Genomic DNA, 19,659 nt, shown 5'->3' with positions numbered 1-19,659 from the left:
TCATGGACTATTTTACCCATTCCTGCCCCCTCCCATAACCATCAGTTTGTTCTCTATAGCTCAGCATCTGTTTCTTGGTTTGTCTCTTTCTTCCCCTTTGTTCATTTTGTTTGTTTGTTTCTTAAATTCCACATATGAGTGAAATCATATGGTGTTTGTCTTTCTCTGACTGAATTATTTCACTTAGCATTATAATCTAGCTCCATCCATGTTGTTGCAAATGGAAAAATTTCATTCTTTTTATGGCTGAATGATATTCTATTTTGTATATATACCACATCTTCTTTATCCATTCTTCTATCTATAGACACTTGGGCTGCTTCCATGATTTGGCTATTATAAATAATGCTGCTATAAACATAGGATATATGTGTATCCCTTTGAAGTAGTACTCGTGTATTTTTTGGGTAAATACCCAGTAGTGCTATTCCTGGATCGTAAAGTAGTTCTATTTTTAACTTTTGGAGGAACCTCTGTACTGTTTTCCATGGTGGCTGCACCAGTTTGCATTCCCACCAACAGCGCAAGAGGGTTTCTTTTTCTCCATATCCTTGCGAATACTTGTTGCTTCTTGTGGTTCTAATTTTGCCATTCTGACAGGTATGAAGTGATATCTCATTGTAATTTTGATCTGCATTTCCCTAATGGTGAGTGATGTTGAGAACCCTTTCATGTGTCTATTGGCCATCTGGATGTCTGCTTTTAAATTTTTTTAATGTTTTCATTTATTTTTGAGAGAGAGACAGAGCGAGTGGGAGAGGGGAAGAGAGAGAGAGAGAGGAAGACACAGGATCTGAAGCAGGGTCCAGGGCCTGAGCTGTCAACACAGAGCCCGATGCGGGGTTCGAACTCACAAGCCATGAGATCATGACCTGAGCCAAAGTCAGACGCTCAACGGACTGAGCCACCCAGGTGCCCCTGGATGTCTTCTTTGGAGAAATTCTGTTCATGTTGTCTGCCCATTTTTAATTGGATTATTTGCTTTTTGGCTTCTTTATATATTTTGAATACTAAACCTTTATTGGATGTGTCATTTGTAAATATCTTCTCCCATTTAGTGGGTTGTTTTTTAGATTTGTTGATTGTTTCCTTTGCTGTGCAGAAGCTTTTTATTTTGGTGTAGTCCCAATAGTTTAATTTTACTTGTATTACCCTTGCCTCAGGAGATATATCTAGAAAAATGTTGTTAACGCCAATGTCAGAGAAATTACTGCCTGTGCTCTTTTGTAGGATTTTTTTTTTTTATGGTTTCAGGTCTCACATTTAAGTCTTCAATACATTTTGAATTTATTTTTGTGTATGGTGAAAGAAAGTGTCCAGTTTCATTCTTTTGCATGTTGCTGTCCAGTTTCCCAACACCATTTATTGTAGGGACTATCTTTTTCCCATTGGATATTCTTCCCTGCTTTGCCAAAGATTAATTGACCATATAATTGGTGGTTTATTTCTGGGTCTATTCTGTTCCATTGATCTGTGTGTCTGTTTTTGTCCCAATCCCATACTGTTTTGATTATTACAGCTTTGTAATGTAACTTGAAGTCTGGAATTGTGATACCTCCAGCTTTGCTTTTCTTTTTCTAAATTGTTTTGGCTATTCAGGGTCTTTTGTGGTTCCATATAAATTTTAGGATTATTTGTTCTAGTTCTGTGAAAAAAAATGCTGTTGGTATGTTGATAGGGATTGCATTAAATGTGTAGATTACTTTGGGTAGTGTAGACATTTCAATAATATTTATTCTTCCAACCCATGAGCGTGGACTGTCTTTCCATTTCTTTGTGTGGTCTTCAATTTCTTTCACCAATGTTTTAGAGTTTTCAGAGTACAGGTCTTTTACCTCTGTGGTTAGGTTTATTCCAAAGTATCTTACTATTTTTGGTGCAATTGTAAATGGGATTATTTTCTTAATTTCTATTTCTGCTGCTTAATTATTTTTTTATTTAACGGTTTTTTAAAGTTTATTTATTTTGAAAGAGAGAGAGAGAGAGAACAAGCAGGTGAGGGGCAGAGAGAAGGAGAGACAGAATCCAAAGCAGGCTCCACACCATCAGTGCAGAGCCCAGTGAGGGGCTTGAGCCAAGATCAAGAGTCAGACGCTTAACTGCTTAACTGACTGAGCCACCCAGGCGCCCCTCTGCTGCTTCGTTATTAGTGTACAGAAATGCAACAGAATTCCTGAATGTTGAATTTTTATTCTGTGGCTTTACTGAATTCATTGATCATTTCCAGGAGTTTTTTGGTGGTCTTTCGGGTCTTTTATGTATAGTATCATGTCACTTGCAAATAATGAAAGTGTTACTTCTTCCTTATAAATTGGGATGCCCTTTATTTCTTTTTGTTGTTTAATTGCCATGGCTAGCATGTCTGTTCCTCTTTTTCTAGTTCCTTTAGATGTAAAGGTATGTTGTTTATTTGAGATTTTTCTCGTTTCCTAAGATAGGGTTATAATGCTTTGAATTTCATTCTTAGAACTGCACTTGCTGCATCCCATAGATTTTTGTATGTTGTATTTTCATTTTCATTTGTCTTAAGATATTTTAAAATTTATCCTCTGATTTTTATGTTGATCATTTGGTTATTTAGCAGCATGTTATTTAATCTCCACATCTTTGTGATTTTTATCCAGTTTTTTTTTGTGATCAGTTTCCAGTTTTATATCATTGTGGTCTGAATATCCATTTTATATCCATTTATAAATGGATATAAATGGTTTTATATCCATTTTATATCATTGTGGTCTGAAAAGATGTTTGATATGATTTCAGTCTTCTTTTTTAATGTTTGTTTATTTATTTATTTTGAGAAAGAGAGAGAGAGGGAGAGAGAACAAACTGGGGAGGGGCAGAGAGAGGGAGAGAGAGAGAATCCCAAGCAGGCTCCACACTAAGTGTGGAGCCTGACTCAGGGCTTGATCTAGATCATGACCTGAGCCAAAATCAAGAGTTGGATGCTTAACTGAGTCATCCAGGTGTCCGTGATTTCAGTCTTCTTAAATGTATTGAGACTTGTTTTGTGCCCTAACACATGATCTATCTTGGAGAATGTTCCAAGTGCACTTGAGAAGAATGTGTATTCTGCTGCATTTGGGTGGAATGTTCTGCATTTATCTATTGAGTCCATCTAGTCTAATGTGTCCTATGTGTCCTTTAAGCCTGATGTTTCTTTATTGATTATCTGTCTGGATGATCTTTCCTTTAATGCAAGTGGGGTGTTAAAGTTCCCTGCTATTATTGTATTGCTGTTGATTTCTCCTTTCAAGTCTGTTAATCTTTGCTTTATATACTTAGGTGCTTCTATATGGGTGCATAAATATTTACAACTGTTATATCTTCTTGCTGGATTGACCACTTTATCATTATGCCATGCCCATCTTTGCCTTTTATTATAGTATTTGTTTTAAAATCTGTTTTACTGATATAAGTATAGCTATTCCAGCTTTCTTTTGGTTTCCATTTGCATGACATTTTTTTTCTATCTTTTCACTTTTAGTCTGTGTGTGTCTTTCTATCTGAGGTGACTGTCTTGTAGACCGCGTATAGATGGGTCTTGTTTTTCCATCCAGTCAGCCACTTTATGTCTTTTGATTGGAGAATTTAGTTCATTTACATTTAGAGAATTTATTTCATTTATATTTAAAGCAATGATAGGTATATATTCATTGCCATTTTGTTAATTGTTTTCTTGCTTTTTTGTAGTTCTCTCTGTTTCTTGCTTCTCTGGCTCCTTTCTGTTGTGGTTTGATACCTTTCTTTGGTGTTATATTTAAATTTCATTCACATTATTTTTTGTGTGTCTACTACAGGTTTTTGCTTTGTCGTTACCATGAGGTTTACATATATCAGCCTATGTATATGCCAGTTTGTTTTAAGTTGTTAGCATGGTACTTTTGAATGCATTTTAAGACTGCATTCTTTTTTTTCTGGGCTCACATTTTATTATTTTTTATTTTTTAATGTTAATTTTTTTTAATTTTTTTTAAACTTACATCCAAATTAGTTAGCATCTAGTGCAACAATGATTTTAGGAGTAGATTCCTTAGTGCCCCTTACCCGTTTATCCCATTCCCCCTCCCACACCTCCTCCAGTAACCCTCTGTTCTCCATATTTATGAGTCTCTTCTGTTTTGTCCCCCTCCCTGTTTTTATATTATTTTTGTTTCCCTTCCCTTACATTCATCTGTTTTGTCTCTTAAAGTCCTCATATGAGTGAAGTCATATGATTTTGTCTTTCTCTGACTAATTTCACTTAGCATAATACCCTCCAGTTCTATCCCCATAGCTGCAAATGGCAAGATTTCATTCTTTTTGATTGCTGAGTAATACTCCATTGTGTGTGTGTGTGTGTGTGTGTGTGTGTGTGTGTGTGTGTATACCACATCTTCTTTATCCATTCATCCATCGATGGACATTTGGGCTCTTTCCATACTTTGGCTATTGTTGATAGTGCTGCTATAAACATTGGGGTGCATGCTAAGACTGCATTCTTACTCCTCAAGTTCTATGTTTTTGGTATCACATTTTATGTCTTTTCATTTTGTAGATCTCTTAACTAATTTTTGTCATTATCGTTATTTTTACTACTTTTGTCTATTACACTTCATTTTTATAAATGATTAGCCCACCAACTCTGCTGCTTACCTTTACCAATGAGATGTTTTATTTTCATATGTTTCCTTATTACTAATTAGTGCCCTTTCTCTTCAGCTTAAAGGAGTCCCCGTAACATTTCTGGTAAAGCCCTTTTAGTGCTGGTGAACTCCTTTAGTTTTTGCTTCTTTGGAAAACTCTTTTTTTGTGCTTCGAATCTGAATGATAATGTTGCCAGGTAGAGTATTCTTGGTTGGAAGTTCTGCTTTCAGTACTTTGAATATATTGTGCCACTTACTTCTGGTCTGCATGATTTCTGCTGAAAAATCTGCTGATAGTCTTATGGGAGGGAGTTACTTGTACATAAGTTGTTTTTTTTTTTTCTTGCTGCTTTTAAGATTGTCTTTTTATCCTTAACGTGTGATATTTTAATTACAATGTGTCTTGCTGAGGATTTTTTTTGGTCCATGTTATTTGGAACTCTCTAGCCTTTTTGGACCTGGTTGCTTTTCCTTACTCAGGTTAGGGAATTTTTCAGCCATTATGTTCTCAAATAAGCTTTCTGTCTCTTTCTCTGTTACTTTTCCCCTGGCTCCCCTATTAAACAACTGTTGTTCCACTTAATGTTATCCTATAGATCTCTTAAGGTATCTTTGTTTTTTTTATAATTCTTTTTTCTTTCTTTTTGATGTTCTCTGTGGGTTAGTTCCTTTTTGGGGGGGGGTAATTGAAGCTAGTATTTATTATTTATTTATTTATTTATTTATTTATTTATTTATTATTTATATTTTATTTTATTTTATTTTTTTCAATATATGAAATTTATTGTCAAATTGGTTTCCATACAACACCCAGTGTTCATCCCAAAAGGTGCCCTCCTCAATACCCATCACCCACCCTCCCCTCCCTCCCACCCCCCATCAACCCTCAGTTTGTTCTCAGTTTTTAAGAATCTCTTATACTTTGGCTCTCTCCCACTCTAACCTCCTTTTTTTTTCCTTCCCCTCCCCCATGGGTTTCTGTTAAGTTTCTCAGGATCTACATAAGAGTGAAAACATATGGTATCTGTCTTTCTCTGTATGACTTATTTCACTTAGCAAAACACTCTCCAGTTCATCCACGTTGCTACAAAAGGCCATATTTCATTCTTTCTCACTGCCACGTAGTACTCCATTGTGTATATAAACCACAATGTCTTTATCCATTCATCAGTTGATGGACATTTGCGCTCTTTCCACAATTTGGCTATTGTTGAGAGTGCTGCTATAAACATTGGGGTACAAGTGCCCCTATGCATCAGTACTCCTGTATCCCTTGGGTAAATTCCTAGCAGTGCTATTGCTGGGTCATAGGGTAGGTCTATTTTTAATTTTTTGAGGAACCTCCACACTGTTTTCCAGAGTGGCTGCACCAATTTGCATTCTCTGTGGGTTAGTTCCACTCCCTTGTCCTCTAGGCCATTAATCCAGTCTTCTGTTTCATCTGTTTTGTTATTGAACCCTTCTAGTATATTTTTCAGTTCAGTTATTATGTTCTTCAGCTCTGTGACTTTTGTTTGGGGTTGTCTTATATTTTCTGTCCCTTTGTTGAAGTTCTTTCTGGGTACATCCATTCTTCTCTGTGATCATCTTTATGACCATTATTTTGAACTCTTTATAGTTCATTATTTTGAACTCTTTGACTTATCTCCATTTCATTAAGGTTTTTTACTGGGCTTTTATCTTGTTGTTTTATTTTGAACATATTTCTCTATTTCTTCATGTTGCTTCACTATCTGTGTTTGTTTCTATGTATTAGGTGAAACAGCTGTTTCTCCCAGTCTTGAAGGAGTGGTTATAGGAAGACTAAGAGTGTGTTTCTGTCTGCTGTTTGTGCAGTCTCCTGGGGGTGGTAGTGTGCTAAGAATTCTCTCCAATTGTTTCCATCCTTTGGGGCTCAGAAATACAAGTGCTTCTGGCCACAAGAGCAAGGCATTGAAAGGGCATCCTGTGTGGACCGTGTGCATCCACTAACATTGTTGGGGCCAAGGGGAACATTGGACCAAGCTTGGTTGGTTGCTGGATTTAGTGAGGTGGGTCCCTGGGTGAGTGCTGGGGCAGAGCATGTGACTTTAACAAGGTAGAGGGAGAGTACAAAATGGCTCTCTCCTGTGCGAGTGATGGCAAGGTAGAAGAGTAGAAAAATGGCCTCCAGTGCTTCCATTCCAGAAAAGAGTTCCAATAGACCCCTTCCTCTCTAGCAGAAGCTTTACAGTTAGCCAGTGAATTGCCTTCACATGTAGTCTATGTACTTACTTTTCAACCTGCTGCTTTTGTGGAGAGTGAATCCGTGAGTGATTCCTTTAAGAGTGGAATCTTAGTTTCTACAATGCTTTAGTCTGCTGGATGTAAGCCTTGGTTTTCAAAGCCAGATGCTTGGGGGCTCTTTTCTCCAGTGCAGGTCCCAAGGTTTGGGTTTCCTGTTGTGGGTTCGAACCCTTCACGCTTCAGGGATCTGCTCTGTGTTTATGAGACTCTTCCTGCTTGGGGTCACTGTACTGGGGGTGGGGTTTTGGTGAGACTGTCTCTGCCTCACGTAGCTGTCTCAGTGTGGCCTTTTTATCCTTTGTTGTGGAGGAGCTGTTCCGCTAGTTTTCTTGTCTTCTTCAGAGAGAATTGTTCTATAATTAGCTGTAGATTTGGTGTGTCCATGGGAGGAGGTGAGTTCAGGGTCTTCTTATGCTGCCATTTTGAACTACCCCCTTTTTCCACATGGGCATTTTAAAACTCAGTTCGAATACATTTGAATGAGAAGGCAAAGTACATTAGGTGTGGCATTTCTTGAACTAACCAAGGGAAGTCTAAAGATGGCCTTTACTCTAGCATTTTGGAAATTATTAAAAGTCCAGAAAGAATGAGCAGCTTATTTCTCAGCTAGCAGGCATGAGGGAGAGCATAGGTGAGGTTGACTGATTTGAAAATCTGTTCACCTGTGTTAGAACAAATGAAAATAATTTTAGCTGTTAATTTTAGTCAGTTGAGTCCAGAATAAATGGTAAAGGTTGATAAAGGGCATGACAAAACAATGTTATTTTTTTCATAGTGAGTACTTGTAGGTGGGTATTTTAAAGAGTTTTGTACTATAAAAGAAAATCTTGCTATAGTTTTTAAAAATGGAGGTTTCCCTATGTCCATTAAAATTATTTTTGTTTATGGTCATCCCATTATAAATTAGAAGGGACCACAAATTCATTACGTCTTCGTGTTAGTCTTCAGGCAGCTATGATGGAAATACCACAGCCTGGGTGGCTTTTAAGCAACAGACGTTTGTTTCTCCCAGTTCTGGAGGCTGAGAAGTCCAAGATTAAAGCCCCGGCAGATTCAGTTTTGATGAAAGCCTACTTTTTAGATGTCTGTCTACTCACCATCTTTTCACATGGCAGAAGAGGGGGCAGTTTCTGGGGTCCTTTTTATAAGGGCACTTAACCCTGTTCATGAGAGCTCTATCCTCATGCCCTAATCATCTCCTAAAGGCCCCACCTGCAAATACCCTCACTTTGGGGGCTAAGTTTCAACATATGAATTGGGGGGGGGACCCAAACACTTAGAGTCATGGGTCTAGAAATAAGTTACACATCTATAATGGTTTATGCTTTTAAAATGCTTTTATACCTATCTCATTTTACTCTGCCTAATGGGGCCAGGATTATTATCTCAATTTCCTAGGTGAAGACATTGAAATACAGACACTTTCTCAAGACTCCGCTTGTCAGAGACAGAAAGTGGGACTAGACGCACAGTTTTCTTTTTTCACAGCACTTGGCCACAGCAGTTACTTTTGCTCTTTCACTCACACTGACATGAATAGGTTAGTACCAAAATCCTTTCAGACAGATGAGAAGTAATTAGGTCTGAGCCTCCTCAAACAAGATACCCATCTATGAAAAGATGGATGTTGTAAGACCATGAAGATGGCAATCTTAAAAAAAAAAATCTCAGCAAAGAGTAGTGTTGTGACTAGCAGTGGAAAGGAAGCTGTGGGAATTGCACAGATTCCAGGATGCTGTTAGACCAGGCTGCCGGTCCGCTTTCCAAGTGGGGAGGACGCTAATGTGGTTTGTGGGTTTCGTTTGTGCATTGCACATACCTTAAGCCCCTAAGTGGTTCTTGAGCTCCTGGGTCAGGGTCCCCAGAGTCCCTGCTCAAGGCTCACACTACTTTAACCCCCAGGACACAATTCACTTACAATCACATTGTAACATTTTAAAATCCTTGGTGTTTCTGCAAGACTTGGTGTTTCTGGGTAATAGTAACTCTTATTCACAGTCTGATTGTTTTTATTGGGGAATATTTTGCCTCATTTGGCTTCCTGCTGCCTGCATGCCCACCTTTTTACCTTTGGAAGTTCCAGATACGGTGTCTGTGTAGGATTTGAGGGGGACAGGTGGATGGAAACAGTTTTAATTTTTATTTCATGGCTTTGCAAGTGAAATAGCTAAATGAGGGAAGGGCTGACATTCTTGGTTATGGTGTGTTGGAGGATTGTGGATTTCAATTATCCGTGCTCATGCTGTCCCCCAGGACTACACATTATCAGCGGCTGGCTACAAATGAAATACCGAATAAATCTTGAGTTGAAGTTGCCTAGTGTTTCCAGGATTGCAGGAAAGATCTTGGACAGGCGGCGGAGCCTGCGGCTATCAGCTGCGTGTGGGCCTCCCATTCGGAACCCCTTCTCCCACTTTAATAAGAACCCTGACACTTAAGGGACTGAACTGGCGGTGGCATCCATTTATCGATTTTATAGAATGGCTCTAGGTAACTACAGGGCCATAATCCGAATCCTATACTGGGATGGGTCCCCAGGCTCATCAGTTGATGACAAAATAGGAGAAGTCTTTGACACACACAGATTCATTAGAGATAGCTGGGTGGATTTATATCTGGGAGGTCACCCTTGGAAACTTGATGAATTTCTGTGGGTGGATAGCAATGCAAATAGGCAAGAATGAAGCTTCATATTTAATCTGCATCTGCTCCAAGAATGTTTTGATATAGTACCACTTATCTCAAATCCTGATTGAAAAGGAAAATAGTGTGTTGTTGTTGTCTCTCTGAAATGGATTAAAAATAGGGGAATCAGAAGGTGGGATAAAGGACATACAAAAATTTATAAAGGTAGACCCTAACAAATGGAATTTATTATTCTGTTAAAAGCAGAAATGTCACATGTTTATACAACAGATGTTATTATACATAATGTTAATGCCCCTGTGGTTACTCCTAACCCTTGCTGCTTACCACTGCGGTTTTGATGGGGTGCTAGTGCAGGGAAATAGAATGAAAATTTCTAAGAGTGGGGATGCCTGGATGGCTCAGTCGGTTAAGCGTCTGACTCTTGATCTCACAGTTGTAAGTTCAAGCCCCGCATTGGGCTCAGTGCTGGGCATGGAGCTTACTTAAAAAGAAAAAGAAAAAGAAAAAAGAAATAGTCTAAGAGTATATGTTTTCAACAATGTGAAGGACACAGATCAGTGTTTCTCAACCTTTTTTCATGATCATTCCTGTAAGGAGGAAGTTAAATTCATTTTACCTGATTGCTAACGATAGAAACAAAATACTAAAAAATAAGATTTGGGGTGTTGGTGGGGCAGGAACAGACCGTGGAAGGCCACAAACCACTGTAATATCTAAGATTGTTTTTCATCCTCTCTGAGAACCAGTTTTCTTCCCCTTGTGGGCGATCCTGCCCTTGTTGAAAACGCATGATATAGATTTGTGACACCAATTTATGAATTGTCTCTTTGTGGATATTGTTCCCATCGCCCACGTTAGTAACCTCCAACAGGAGGGCAGTAATGTCATTTAAATTCTTGCTATATGTAGATATTTCCCAGGCATTGTTTAATTTAATTCTCACAACAACCCTGAGGTTGAGAGGTTCAGCGACTTTCCCACACTTACATAAGTGGCTTGAACCTAAGCCTTTCTGATGCCAGAGACCTTGATCTTTCTAACATTTAATTTTTTAAGGGTACATTGGGAGGAGTGTCTCTGTAGAAAGGAGAGCTGTTTATTTCTTTAGTTGATTTTGGAGTCTCTGGATTGCATATTGGCTACTCTTGAGTAGGGTAGAAAAGACAAATTCGATTGGAACTGAATTTTGTCGCTCTCTTCTCCACTCCCGTGGTTTGAAATGTGTTCCTTACTGTCACAAGGAAGTAACCTCAGCTTCCTGCTATGCACAGAGATCCTAGGAACATCAGGGAATTGCACACACTGGATATGGTTAAGAGTATTATATTCTTTTTTTATAGCATAGAAGTACATTTACACAAGCCATTAAAGATAGAATTTGCTTAATGTTTGGGAGAGTCTCTTATTGTTTTCGATTCACATTTTTGTATTGCCTGTCAATTGCATCTAGGTTTCCATCAGCTGCCAAACTCAGTTCTCAAGTGATGAATGCGAAGCCTAGGTATGTCTGACGCTGGCCGGAACTGGATTCCCTGATAAACATGACCTAATAGAAAGCCCTCTGAAGTGCTATAGCAGGGCCTTGTGTTGCTACCAAAGATGTGCTCGTGGAGAAATATGCCTCTCAAGGTTCTGGAATAGATGGACGTTGAGTGATAGCATGACAACTAAGAGAAGTTTATTCTATCACAGGTAGCCAATAACGGATGTCTTTTTGCTACCTGATTGCTTTGGGTTTTAAAACCACCAGGAACACTCTCTTCCCCATCCCCCTTATCCTCACCTCTGCATGATAAACAGGTAATTATTGACACCAAAAATTGATAGGAAAGTATTTTTTCTGCTGTCTCTTTTCAACCTATCCTTCCCTGACAGCTATGCAGAAACACTCTATGGATCAGTGATGTGATCTGTTTAAAAAAAAAAAAAAATATATATATATATATATATATATATATATAAATATATATATATATATATTATATTTTTAACATGGATTTTGTAGCTCTTGTACTAATCTCTACATAGATCCATGGTTCTTGATTTTACCAAATATCAACCTCATACTGCGGAGTTTGAAGTGGACAATAGATGGGAGAGAACGTTAGGCAAGCAGCAGAGCAAGGATCCTTCGCACAGGCTTAAAGAAAGTGAAAAATAAACTGCTTTTGAGCATGCAGTGCCTGAGAAGCAGCTATGCACGTAAAACCAAGCCAGGATCCTTCTACTTAGCTCAGGAGAGAATACATCAGGCTGTACTGCATGCCGGTGTGGACAGTGTGGAAGTGTATGTACGTGGATGTAGAAGCCTAGCCATTTTGTATCTGGACTCCAGCCTTTATACTTAAAGTAAATTATGTCCATGCATTTGTATGTGTAGATTTCCCACCTGAGCTCTTATCCCCTTTAACACATCCTCCCCCAACCCTTTCTTTCTCCCCAGGTGGCAGTGGTGTAAGTAAACCAAATTAGGAATACGAGGTCGCAGAACACTGAGTAACTGATTGATAGGTGCTCCTCTCATTTTAGAGATGCAGAAATTGAGGTCCCCAGAAGCCACACAAACTGGAACTCAGATTGCCCGACTGGAACTGGCATGTCACATTGTCTGTCTGCCATGATTGTTCCTGATTCTTTGCTTCTTAGAGAAAGAGAGAATGCAAAACTATGTTGGCAGCTTCATCTGGTGGCCAGAGTTCATCTGGTTCAGGGTTAAACTTCAAGGAGAATAAAGAGTGGGGAAAATTGGCTCCCCAGAGCTTGGCATTTTTTACATGATAATGCACTGGTTAGAAAATGGACTCTGGGGCACCTGGGTGGCTCAGTCGGTTAAGCATCTGACTCTTGATTTCAGTTCAGGTCCTGATCTCATCGTTCATGAGTTCGAGCCCCACGTCAGGCTCTGTGCTGACACTGCGGAGCCTGGTTGTGATTCTCTCTCTCTGTCCCTCTCTTTCTGCCCCTCCCGTGCTCTCTCTTTCTCAAAACAAATAAAAATAACCTTAAAAAATGGACTCAAAGAAAATGAACATTTTTCTTGCAAACTATGTTTATAATAAGGTTTTTAGAGAATATTATAAACAACGTACACCATACTTTTCCCCAAACACAAAATCCCAGTGAAATGTGACATTTGGTTTCCAGGATGTCAAAAATCAACCCATCTTGATGTAGAAAGTGAGGAGTCATTGTGTGTGTGTGGCGAGAGCTTGCTGGTGGCAGGTGGTTGATCTGGGTTCTGACTTGTTTTTCACGCTCTGTGACCTTGGTCAAGTCAAATCACTTCTCGGGATTTTGAGATCTTTTTCTGCAAAATAAGGGAATTGAACTACATGATTCCTAAAGCAACTCACTGCTTTATACGTCTCTGCAAATGGGGAGACAGATGGTTTGTAGCTTTATAATGTTTACATGGTTTAACACCACTAGTTTCTAGCTTCTGCAGTGTCGGTGTAAAAGTTTTCTGATTTACGATAGGTAGCTTTGTACACCAAGTTCATTTAATAGATAATAAAGTGTCCTTGGATGACGGGCGGTAGGTACAATACATGCAATTGTATCAAAACTTATGGTTTGTGTATTAGATAAAGCAGATCTGCTGATATCCGTGGTGTCACCAAGTGAGTGATTTATAAAGTCAGTGTGCCCCGTTGAAACATCTCCGCCTTTTCCAGAGATTTTACCTTATTGAATACTTGGGTTCCGCTGAGGGTGAATCCTGCCAGGTATTGTCTTTTCAGTGTTAATATTTGCAGCGCAGCACGGTTCCCACAGGTAGGAATGATTGTCTGATATTGTTAGCATGACCCCTGTGATCTCATGTAGGCCTCTGTGATGATAATGATTTTGATTTGAAAAGACAGTTGTGTTTGGCTGGCAACCTCCCCACTCGATTTTTTCCATGTACAGTTCTTTGTCTGGCTCCTTGGAAGCCATGCAATACAGTGTGTGTAGCTGGCATGCCTTCTGCTCCTTGCATCCAGGTTTTTGACTGTGTCTTTGCATTGTCAGGGGGAGAACCAGGGAGTTAATATGCTGCGTTGCGTAAAGGAATAAAAGCACAGATTATTTCTGCAATCAAACATCATCAGAAGGGGTTTATTACAAATTGTAACAGAGAGGAAAGCGGACACTGAAAGGAGATCTTTATCTTGCTTGGCTTTTTGTTTCAGTGCTTTGCTGAGATTCATCAGCCTTTAATGAAGAAGGAAAAAGAAGACGTCTCCAATCCAATGCATCTGAATTTTATCTGGTTACTAAGAGTCTACCTGCCCATGCCCACGCTTTTTTTTTTCTTTGCCTGACTAGCTCAAGGACAAGGAGATTTCTCTTTTTCTCCTTTTAAGATATGCTCTAAGGGAACCTGGACACATTTAAGAGAGTGCAGTTCAGCTCCATTCATCTGTGTTCTTTCCAAAGAACGGAGGAGTCTGTATTCATCTATCTAATCACAGTTGGCCTGTCCGTCCATTTGCTTGTGACTCACCTTTGCAGGTGCTGGAACGTTGGTGTTTGAGGAGGGTGCTGTTTCCAGAGTTGGAAACCTCCGTGCTCCCACCACTTTTAGGTTTCCTACCAGAATGCTGTTGGCTTTCAGCTATAGGTTTCGGTCAGGATGCCCTTGGGATCTGCATAGAATTTTCTTGAGAGTCCCTGTCGAATGATTACAAACTGTACATTCTGGACATCTTAGCGATGCTTGGGGAGTGAAGAGACTTCCCAATCGCAATCCCAAGAGTCCATGGCACGCGTCTATGAAAATGGCCCTGTGACAACCAGATGAATGTATGTTGAGAGCCATTGAGGCCAAGTGCCAGGAAAGTAGAAGGCACTGCCCTGTGGAAGAGAGCCAGGAATTCTAAAGGACACTATTCCTTTGAGCAGGAAGGATCTGGAAAACGATTTTCTTCGTGTTTCCATTTGAGTAGGTGTTGGGCATGTGCTGATGCCAAACAGTGTCCTGTGACCGGCTCGCTTCCATCCCGGCTGCCCTGGAGGGCCACATCTTCAGGTCTGGGGCAGTGCTGAGGGAGGACGACTAGAAGCCCTGCTCATTAGTGCTTTGTTGTTTGATTATTAGATAGACCATAATTCTTCCAAAGGCACAGTGGGAATGGGTGATATCTGTGATCCCATGTGGAACACAGTCCTGGGTATCTTCAGCAGGAATGGCTTAGTGTGCTGCCTTCTTAGCCTGCTCTGGAAGGAACACAGTGTTGGCGGCATTCCATTTGCATAGTTGCTGGGATCTTGGGGCTGGAGGAGCTCACAGGTCATCTACTCCGCCCCCCCTCCACCCCCATCTGATGCCCCAGCTGCTTCTACAACCAAGTTGTCATCCTTGCCTACGCGTGATGCTCTCAGAGACAAGGGTCTCAGAAGCCATTCCATATATCGAGTTGAGATTTTCTTGCCAATTGTTCCCATCCGTCGGTGCTGGCAGGGCTTCTTGGAACTGCACAAAAGATGTCCAATTGTTCTGCAGAATGCCAGGCTGTCAGAGCTTTGTGTGACACCCCACTCCCACTCTTTCTAGTCTGGTTCGAGTCCTTTCCATTGACGTGCCTTCTAATGAAGTAGAGAAGAAGCAGAGGCGAATGAAAGGGTGCCTTCGGGGTAACAGGAGGAGGGTGTTCCTTTCCCTGCCAGGCAGAGTGTGACTGGTTCACCTGAATCAGAAAAAGGGGTGGGATGAGGGGGCCATACAGCCACTCCTCCAATGACATGTTTTTGATTTTTTTCTCTCTCTTTTGGTCCTTGTGACAGAAATAAGCTTTAGTTCTTCCATCTGCTCTTAACAATATTCAGATATGGTCTCACTCATATTGATCATCTCCTTCCTCTTTATACTGTACTTTGATTCAACAATGCAGCCCAAGACCCCACACGTGGCCACATTTCTTCCAAATTCCTTTACCGCGTGCACTTGGGAAGGTAAGTTCTGCTGACCCGAGACAGGACCTTAAATTTATTCCTATGTAATTTCATCTGGTTGGAAATCGCATCACTATAGCATGTCGAGATCTCTTTGTCCTGGCCAGATTGACACACAGTCAGCCAGCAAATCTTTAGTGCTTCCAGCTTCACGCATGAGCGTCTCTTGCTTCTTTCTCATGGACCATAATTACCAAATTCAGAGACTTTCCCTGTTACCTAATACAGATTGGTTTCCTGTACTGACATGGGCTTCCGTGGGCAGCCCTGTACACATGGGCTGTAATCATTGGGAAGTGCTGTGCTTAGTCTCCCTCTCTTTTGTCTTTTATTTTTTTATTATTTTTTTTAACTTTTTTGGTACTCTCAGATTTCCCTAGCAGAGAACTGGTGTGACCTAGAATGGCATTTGTAGCCAACCCTGTTCAGTCAGATTAGCGAGAGAGAAATTAGCTAAACACCACTGCTCTGCGAACGGCATCTCCAAATGCCACATCAGCAGAAAGAAAAGTATTGACGTCCACGGAGCCTGGGGAATGGGGGGGACCAGGATAACTTGGTGGTTGCTGGGCAAAACGCACCCCCTCCAAGCACTGTTCCTAGACAGAGATGGAGAATCACTGGTAACGGTGGCCATCTCCTGCTGTCTGTGTTGCGACAACTTTCTTGCCTCTATCCCGATTTCTGCATCAGGCCGAGCTATGCTCCAGTTGCTGGCTTAATGATCAAATTGTCTCCACAGTTAATCAGGATCATCAGACTCTCGTTTCAGCTTTCAATTATATTATATCCCTCGAACAAGTGACGTGAGGCGAGCTTGGCACAAGAATCCTACTAAGGCCGTTCCGAAGTCTTCTTTATTGGGTGTCCCTAGAGAATGAGATCTTCCACTTGAGTGAAACAAACAGATAGTGGAAATGTTTTGCTTCCAAGGACGAGATGTGCCATTTTGGTCCCTGAGTGGTAGAGCAGAGGTCAGCCGTCCTGTTTCCTTTCTTTCTATGATACATAAGCTAAGAATGGATTTTACATTTTCATCTGGATGAAAAAAGTTGAAAGAAGACTGTTTTGTGTCATGTAAAAATTGTATTAAATTCAGATTTCAGGGTCCGTATATAAAAGGATTATTGAACACAAGCCACATCTGTTTATTTAGGTGTTGCTTGTGCTGCTTTCCTGAAAGAAAAACAGAGTAGTTGGAGTAGAGATTGTATGGCCCACAAAACCTAAAAATATTTATCATCTGGACCTTTACAGGAAAAGCTTGCCAAGGCCTGGTCTAGAGCATCGTTTTTGTAAAGAACTCTTCATTTTGTGTCTCTTAATCTTTCGGGGGCTGGGAAAATGAGCTTCTTAGGAATAACGTCTTCAATAGGAGTCTCTTGGTATCTGAATGTGGACTCAAGGAAAGCACTGTGGAGAGTTTTGAAACTGCTAAATAAGATATCCACTTCTATATATAAAATCACGGTCTTGGAGTTGGAAGGAATATTTCAAGAAGCTCAGTGAAGTTGCTGGGCTGGGCGTTTCTGGATTCTTTATATGCAGACTTAATAGCCTCTTAATAGAGGGTTGTACAGTAACTTTTGATATCCAAGGCACTTTAAAGGATTGACTCCTTCTTCTGAGTAGATCTCAGGGTTGGTCGATTAGTCACATTCATTCTACAGAATTCTTGTACACTTCTGGTGTGCCAGCCAGTAAGTGTGGGGACCTTTCCTAGAGCTGTTTCTAGATGTGAAATTTTAGGAGGCTTCTGTCTCAGTTTCTTTGCAATTAACCTGATGCTAAGTTATGTTGTTCTTTTCTTGGCTTATGGCTAGTTGGCTGTCTCATATACATAGAGAAATTGGAAATTTGAAATATCAACTCCCTGTTTTACATATATATATATATATATATATATATATATATATATATAATTTTTGGATTAAGCTGAAGTGACTTTTTTTTTTTTAATTTTTTTTTCAACATTTATTTATTTTTGGGACAGAGAGAGACAGAGCATGAACGGGCAAGGGGCAGAGAGAGAGGGAGACACAGAATCGGAAACAGGCTCCAGGCTCTGAGCCATCAGCCCAGAGCCCGACGCGGGGCTCGAACTCACGGACCACGAGATCGTGACCTGGCTGAAGTCGGACGCTTAACCGACTGCGCCACCCAGGCGCCCCTGAAGTGACTTTTTAAAATTTTAAATTTTTACAATTTTAAGTAGGCTCCACACCCAATGTGGGGCTTGAACTCATGGCCCTGAGATTAAGAGTGGCATGCCCTACGAACTGAGCCAGCCAGGCACTCCTAAATTGACTTTTAATTGGGAGAATGCCCCTGAGATTTCTTTATATAATTTTTATTCTCAGGATTAGATTAATCAGTGATTGAAACTCATCCTTTAAATCGGTCTCCATATATTTTTAACTGTATTTATGTTTATCTCTATGTGTATAAAATACACAATTATACACATATAAAATTATACGTATTATAATTATGTGTGTGTGTATATATATATACTGTATAATTTATATTTATTCTGTATAATTTATATTTATTTCCCCCCCAGGAACTGGGTTTAAACCCTAGAGAGACTATTATAGTACCCAGAACATTCTACTTTTATAGTTCATTTACGTGCAAAGATTGTAGTTTATTTTCCTTGGTATTCTCAGCATTCAAAGACAGTGCTCAGCACATAGTAGATGCCTGTTAAATTTCAGCTTATTGAATTGATGTAAATTGACGTTAATTGAGAGAACGCCCTGGAGATTTCTTCACGTACATAATTTGTACCCTTTGAATTAATCAGTGATGGAGACATCCTACAAATATCCCTCTGTAGTGTTCCACCACTGTTGTCAAGGGCATGTTTCTGTTATATCTGCATTAGGCAGGTGGGTGTTGATTCCACTTTTGGAGTCCGTGTAGCATCGAGAGGGGCCAGGGGAGTAAAGAGTGGTTGGTTGGGGAATCGGTGCTCCCCCTGTGACAGCTCCCCTGAGTGCCCCGTTTGGAAGTGGAGAGGAAGCCACTAGTGGTGCTAAGAGAAATGAGAGAGGAAGAGAAAGGGAATTATTGGCTGAAGAAGGCAGACCCTTTGATCCAGTCTTTGGGTTCAAAATTTCTGTACTCAGTTAGATGAGAAATACCATTATTGTACCTGGAGACGAAAACCCAGGGTATAGGCAGATCATACAATGCCCGGGATAGAAGAGGCCTTGGGCCCTTCTAGTGCAGGGGTTCTTAACCTGGTTAGTCCCTGGGTTTCCTGAAAAAGCTAGGTGTCTATACCTTTTTCTGGAGAGAGAATTCAGAGCTCTCATTATTTTCTAGGAGGAATCCAGGACACCTCCCCCCCCCCAAAAGATGAAAAACCACGTCTCTAGAAGACGTGAACTCTCCACAGGGACCCCGATATACAGTGGTTGAACAAACTCATTTAAACCTTTCAGGAATGGCAAATTTACAATTCCACGAGCCTGCTCTGCTGGGATTGTGAGGAACTTCTTCCTCACGCTGAGTGGCACTTTATCTTTGTGTAACTTCCCCAAATTCATTTTATTGGTTCGATCTCTGCCCTCTAAAGTAACTGAAAATAATTTCCCCTCCTCTTCCGTGCTGGAGTCCTTTGAATATAAGAAGTTTGTATGCCTTCCTCAGGGTGTCTTTCCCAAGCAAAAGAACCTTTCCAAATGTTTGTCATATATCCTGTGGCTTCCAGGCCCCTCCCCATGTTGGTTGTTTTTGTCCACTTATCACTGTCCCTTGTAAGGTCATGGCAGCTAAATGTGAAGAGAGCATTCCGTGGGTGTTCTGACCAGCACAGATCAATACCACCGTCACCCCATTGTTCTAGCTAATATATTTCTATTAATGCCTAATTCATTCGTTTCTGTGACAGCCACTTCGTACTGATTCTTGAGGAGCTGTTGATTTGCCAGCAGGTTCTTCAACCTGTTTGTAGGTTTCGTTTATGCGTCTGTTTATGCCCGCTGTCTTAAATTTTTTTTTATGTTTTTATTTTATTTTTGAGAGAGAGACAGAGTGCGAGCGGGGGAGGGGCAGAGACAGAGGGAGACACGGAATCCCAAGCAGGCTCCAGGCTCAGCTGTCAGCACAGAGCCGGACGCGGGGCTCAAACCCACAGATGGCGAGATCACGACCTGAGCCAAAGTCAGACGCTTAACCG

General features: G+C 40.5%; 1 protein-coding gene across 4 annotated transcripts in view; it reads left to right on the top strand.

Annotated features, from left to right (window-relative positions):
* Nucleotides 1-19,659, top strand: part of HS6ST2 (heparan sulfate 6-O-sulfotransferase 2) — a 291,707-nt gene that overhangs the window by 70,309 nt on the left and 201,739 nt on the right. The gene's annotated exons all lie outside the window — the stretch shown is intronic.

The sequence above is a fragment of the Felis catus genome, chromosome X (assembly GCF_018350175.1).
Source record: "Felis catus isolate Fca126 chromosome X, F.catus_Fca126_mat1.0, whole genome shotgun sequence".
In the NCBI taxonomy this organism is placed as follows: Eukaryota; Metazoa; Chordata; class Mammalia; order Carnivora; family Felidae; genus Felis; species Felis catus.
Note: the sequence above shows the minus strand (reverse complement) of the source record. Positions and strands in the feature narration are given on the sequence as shown.